This window comes from Quercus suber, unplaced genomic scaffold (genome assembly GCF_002906115.3).
Source record: "Quercus suber isolate HL8 unplaced genomic scaffold, Cork oak 2.0 scaffold_759, whole genome shotgun sequence".
Classification (NCBI taxonomy): domain Eukaryota; kingdom Viridiplantae; phylum Streptophyta; class Magnoliopsida; order Fagales; family Fagaceae; genus Quercus; species Quercus suber.
In genome coordinates, this window is record NW_027070195.1 from 262,399 (window position 1) to 268,452 (window position 6,054).

Sequence of the window (6,054 nt, forward strand, 5' to 3'; positions counted from 1 at the left end):
AATTAAAACTAAAAATCATGGTAAATAATTAAAATAAATAATGCAATATCTTTTTAATAAAATTTGATTACAAACTTAGTTATAACTAACAATAAGAAGTAACGTATATTCTTGCTATGTACAATGCATATGACTCACTTAAAACTTTTTTTTTTTAAAGTGTGGTTTAATAAGTCATGTGCATTATAAGAGTCATGCTAGGGACATATAACTTTGTGTCACAATTTGCCACATGACGAGTTATAAATGGTGGAAGTGTGTTCTCACATGACCCACAATTACACATCCACCAATCACAACTTGCCACGTGGCGAGTTGTGGCACAAAGTCGTGCATTTTTATGTGTCCATAGTATTACTCGCATTATAATGACACATCTTCCTATTGTTGGTTGTAATCTAAGCCTTTAACCAAGTTTGTAATTTTGTTCACATATTTTAAACTTGGTTTTATTCAAAAAAAAAAAAATTTTGTAATAAAATTTTAATCATAATTTTTTTTTTGGGAGAAGAAAATCATAATATTTTATACTAATTAGGCTTTTTTATTAATTTGCTAAGTAATTAAGGAGAAGGAGAGGTACTTATTAAAGTGAGATACTTAGGAAAAGTATGTTGTATAACATGTAAAATCTATGAACTCTTGAGTAAAGCAAGTAAGATTTGGCTTTTAGTATTTTTATATGTCATGCCTAGAATGTTGAATCCAGATAGGAGAATCTCAAAGTCATTAACAAAAATAAAGATTCTCTGCTTCGTGATTAGTTACACATGCTATTTCTTAAGGGATATCTAATCAATGAATAATTTAATACATAATGCCAATAGAGGGAAATACAAATTGGCACTGACAATAAGATGAGTAACAAAGTTAATTGTGAGAAATTAAATTACAAATATTTGAATTCAAATATGCAAACAATAACCCTATTCTTCATCACTATATACATTGTTTGATCATAACTATCATGGTTATGTACTTTTACAAAACACTTGAGAATTATATAAAATATTATGTATAAAATTTCAATGACTAGAAATTGTAAGGTTGAAATTTATCAACCATCTTGTTGGCTTTATTTCATGCCAATTTGCTTGTAATTTAAGCATTTAGTAACTCTGTATTTAGGTGGGATTATTGTAAGGGTAGTGTGTGAGAAGATGTGAAGAAAAGTTCAAGTATGTGCAAGAAGGCAGAGATTCGTGGCTAGGACTCGCGGTTGATTCGTGACTGGCAAGCCGCCAACTGCAAGAATGTGAGATGCACACAGGGGAGCTGAAGGGTCTCGCCAGCTGTTGCACTACAAGACAAAAGTCCCAGGCTGGCCAGGTCGTTATCTCGCGGCTTGAACTCGCGACTCAGACCAGTCACAAGGCCAAGCCGCCAATCAGCCCTATTTGGCAAAAACTGACTCTTCATATTCCAAACATACACCACTATATATAAACCCTTATACCCACTAAATTGAGAGAGCTTTCAGAGAGAATTTTGTGAGAGAAACCTTAGAGAAAAACAAGATTGCCTCATCCACAATCTTCACTAAGAAACTCTACAAATTCCTCTACTCTCTTCCTCTCCATTGATACATCCTTGAGAGGTTCTTGACCGAATCCTTTTCTCACCGCACCCACGTCTGTGAGAAGGTTCATTTAGTACTAAGGGAAGCAATTTGGAAGGAACCAATATACATTGGTTGATGTTATGGTCTAGTAGCAAAATCCGATAAGCTAGAAAAGAAAAATGTTCGGCGCAACCTCGTTGGAGCAGGAAGCTTGGAGGGCTTAGGTACCTGGGTAGATTAGGCTTTGAGGGTCTATTGCTATTTATGTATTCCAACTATATTTTCTAGTGGATTATTGACCGTTTGGAGGGCGGTGAAGAGGTTTTATGCCGAGAACTTCGGTTTCCTCTTTGATAACACATCACGTGTTGTCCTTGTGTTTGCATCTCTCTTCTCTTTATCTTTACCATTTAATTACTACTGTGATTGTGATTATTTATGGTTTAGATTGTTTATCAATTCTATTATAAGCTTGTTATCATTTTCCGCACATACATTGTTTGATATAAAACTTGAATTGGTAATTTTGTAATTGGGGGTCTTAACGTTCAAGGGTGTTTTAAACACATATTGAACTTTCAGAAATATTGACCATTGATAATTGTTTTCAATTTGTTATATAAAAATTTAAAGTATTGAAATAATTTGGGTAAAATTTGAACTTACAAACATTATACGAGTACACTTAATAAGTAAAATATACAAATTTTGAGTAATTATTATTTTTATTATATGTTATGAATATTTTATTAGCAGTTCCCTATTCTTCATCACTCATGATCAATGTTTTCACTTTGTTAACTAGTTTGAGCGATGAAGTATAGGGTTATTGAAGTATAGTCTGGGTTAATTATGGTAGCTTTCTTGTCTTTGCTAGAGACTAGATTGGGATTTGCTCTAATACCAAAATTGATGTAGGACAATGAACTCTCAATAGGATGTTTCTAAAGTTAGATTTATTAGAAGACAATGAATTGGATAAAGCACAAAGAAAAGTTTAATCTATATTTTACTTGCTAGTCAGGTTTTAAATAAAACTTTTTTTTATGTGATTGCTGAGGTGTGTTAGAAAACTAAATTATAGTTCTAGATTCAACAAACTAAATTTCACATACAACTCCAGTGAGTTGTGTGAGTCAACGGAGGAGAAGGACGTGAGTTTAGAGAGAGAATAGTAGAAGAAGATGGGGAGGGTGGAGAGAGAATTAATGTTTTTTTCTTCTTTTTTAACTAGAAAATTAATGAATTTTAATGCGTTAGATTACTTATTTTTTAAAAGTTGATGACATGACAGCTAATTGTGTGTTATAAACCATTAAATCTAATTAAAATCAATAGTTAGAAAAATGTATAATTAGTATAACTTGAACCCTTCTCATAAAAGTAGCCCATGTTATTAAAAACCAAAGCATGAAAAGAAACTAAGATGCCTCTAAGCTTAATTTCCCTCTTCCTCCTCATACGTGGAAATGATACTAATGACCATAGGAACAAGGTCTCCTCAACACCATCTGGAACCTCATGCAACACTGCAACCACATTTTCAAACTCCTCTTCAAATTCTTTAGATTCCTCCCCTTCTTGCTCAAGTGGCTCGAGCTCAAGTCTCATCTCTTGCTCTGGGTTAAAGTAGAATGGAATTGAGTTTCTCTCAATTCCATCAACCTAAAAAATGAAAACATTAAGTAAATCAAGGCATTTTCTTAAGTCTTAACGAAAAGTGAAGCTGAATATATATAATGAAAACTATACAAGTTGTATTAACTTAGTTGTTTTGTAAGGTGCTAGGCTCATGTATAAGCGGTAATTTTAGGTTTATGATCTTTGTATTGTATTTGTATGTAGTAGATAAAGTTTTTATGTCTTGTGCTGTTTTTGGTAGAAGTAACTTTTTTGTCTGCTGGATTTGGCTTTTAGACTTTTTAATTCAATTCGGCAGAACAAAAATTTCTTGCTAATTTGTTAAATTTGCTCCTTGTTTTCTCGGTTATATTGCAGATGCTCTGTGAGATATGCAGTTCGTGCAGTCAGGAGTTGGGGTTGTGCATGGAGAAGACATGTCGCCATAGAAGGAAGAAGAGGGTTCAAATTATATGCAAGTTAGTAATTAGATTTTGTGGTTCTAAATATTCATATATGGTATTGCTGTCTCAAGCACGTTATAAATAAATTTATAGCATGATCGCTGCGACCGACTTGGTGTGGTTCGCATTCTGAGCCAACTGGGCGTGCCCCTCAATAATGGCGAGGAAACAACAGTGATGCTGTTGGAGTGCGATGGCATGGTCCAGATAGACGAACTTGACACCAACTTCAAATGGATTGCTACGTTTGAGGTATGTATTCAAAGCTTTCCATTTCTTATATATCTTTCCGTTCAAGTCTTCCACTCTGATTTTCTTTCTCTTTCCCTCACTTTTTACCATAGCAAACAACTTATAGAGATTCTGAATTTCTTCAAAAACTACATCCAAATATTACTGACTTCATCTTTTATGTTTTTAATTTTATGTTCAGGACACGTTCCAAATGGATAGTAGGTAAGGATAGCCTACTGTCTCTCTGGTTTGATAAATGGCTGAACATGGGCACCTTGCGAAGTTTGATATCTGGACCCCTTAACAGAGGTGAGGAATTTCTTTTGTTAAAAGACATTTCTGGTTTCTTTGGTTGGAATTGGGAGGGTTTATCTTTTGTGCTCCCTGCAACTCTTCAACTAGAAATCAAGGCCACTCCTCTCCCCCTTTCCAGTCAAGGAAGAAACCGTCTCTCTTGGTTTTCCTCTCCAAATGGTGACTTCTAGTTTAAGGAGGTGTATCGGCTTGCTAATCGGGAAGATAACTAGGAGGCAAATCAGTCTTTTAATGGGGATTGGATGTGGAGAGTGCAATCCTTACCAAAGATTAAGTGCTTTCTCTGGCAATGCTACCACCATAGTATTCCGATTCGAACCATTCTGTCCAGCAGAGGTATGGATATTCCTTTCCTTTGTCCCATGTGTAATAATGCCCCTGAAACAATTACACACACATTAAGGGATTGTCCCACGGCTCAAATGTTTTGGAATTCCTTAAATCCCCATTTTCCCAAAAGCTTGTTTTATGGTGCTAGCCTGCTGAACTGGTTGAAGCTGAACTGCCAAAGCTCAAAGATCAGTCCCGGTTCGAACATTGATTGGAGTATTCTTTTCCCTTTTGCTCTCTGGAGTCTCTGGATTCACCGTAATAGTGTGGCCTTTGATAGAGCTCATAATCATCAAGACCTGAAAGCAGTGACTTTGGGCCCTTAGAGATGGAATCAGATTATGTATTGCTCTAAAACTACAAGCAGTGGTGATTGAACTTGATTCTAAGGTAGTGGAAGATCTTTTGAAGAAAGAGTTGAATAATCCAAATGATATTGATGTTTTGGTGGCTGACTGTAGGAATTATCTTAGAAATATCCCCATAGTTAGGATTCAGCACTATTATAGAGAGGGGTATAAGTGTGCGGATGCCCTCGCTAGACGAGGTGCCTCTCTTAGTCAAAATTTCTCCATTTTTCTTGAACCTCCCTCTGATGTAGCTCTCCTTCTCAGCCTTGATGCGGCTGGAACTTTGTATGACCGGGTTGTTTCCTCTGTTTTAGAGGCCAGTTAGTTTTTGTTTAATGCAATATCCTTTCAACAAAAAAAAAAAAATTTATGTTCAGGACACAGCAGCATTCCACATATATGCAGGCGAAGTCAAAGTGCTAATGCCTGAGTAAGAAGAGGATGCGCTGGATGAGGTTGAGCTTGAGGAGGATATGCATGTGCAACGGAAAACTATCTTTAGTCAATGGAAAACCCTAATAAAAATAAGGCTTATTTTCTATGGGATGTTTTCCAATATTTTTTTTTTTTTTTTTTTGGGAAAACAATCTCTTTCTCTCATGCATCACATCTCCTATAAATATTATCTTTTTCTTTACCCTTTATAGCCGCAGGAAACAACTTATTTGGCGCCTACTCTCTCCCTCACAGTCTCACGGTAAGCTCTCTCAGTTTGCTCCCTTCTCTTTGCTTTTTCTCTCCTCTCATATTCTCACTGTCTCTCCCCCTTTGGTCTCTCCTCTTTTCACAGATCTCTCTCTATCTATCTCTCACAGTCAACAACTCTTCATTGCATTGGTAATATTTCATTCTTCTCTACAAAAACCCCAATTCTATAGTTTGCTTTTTGTGTTGCTAACGATATATATGGTAATTTCATGTTTTTATAAGATAAGTTTCTTGATTTCATTACAGCAATCCCATGTTCGACATTAATTAATATTAAATTTTATAACCTTTGGCATTTGTTGTGGGGTGGGGGGCAGTTTGAGTTGAAAATATGTATGAGAAAAAATTGACTACAGTTTAGGTGTTTTATATGGTTTTTGATGTTTGTGTCTGATGATTTCGACAGTCAAGCATGTGGGCATGTTCAGACATCCATAATTCTAATTAATAAACTCAATAGATATTTTTTTAA

General features: G+C 35.3%; 1 long non-coding RNA gene across 2 annotated transcripts; it reads left to right on the top strand.

Annotated features, from left to right (window-relative positions):
* Positions 1-3,744: 3,744 nt before the first annotated feature.
* LOC136064772 (uncharacterized) lies at positions 3,745-5,742 on the top strand. Of its 2 annotated transcripts, none has more exons than XR_010626380.1 (3): positions 3,745-3,897; positions 4,079-5,571; positions 5,665-5,742. It is a non-coding gene; the product is annotated as an uncharacterized LOC136064772 (long non-coding RNA). The 2 variants fall into 2 exon arrangements; XR_010626379.1 differs by having other exon boundaries at positions 4,079-4,188; positions 4,282-5,694.
* The last annotated feature ends 312 nt before the right edge of the window (positions 5,743-6,054 follow it).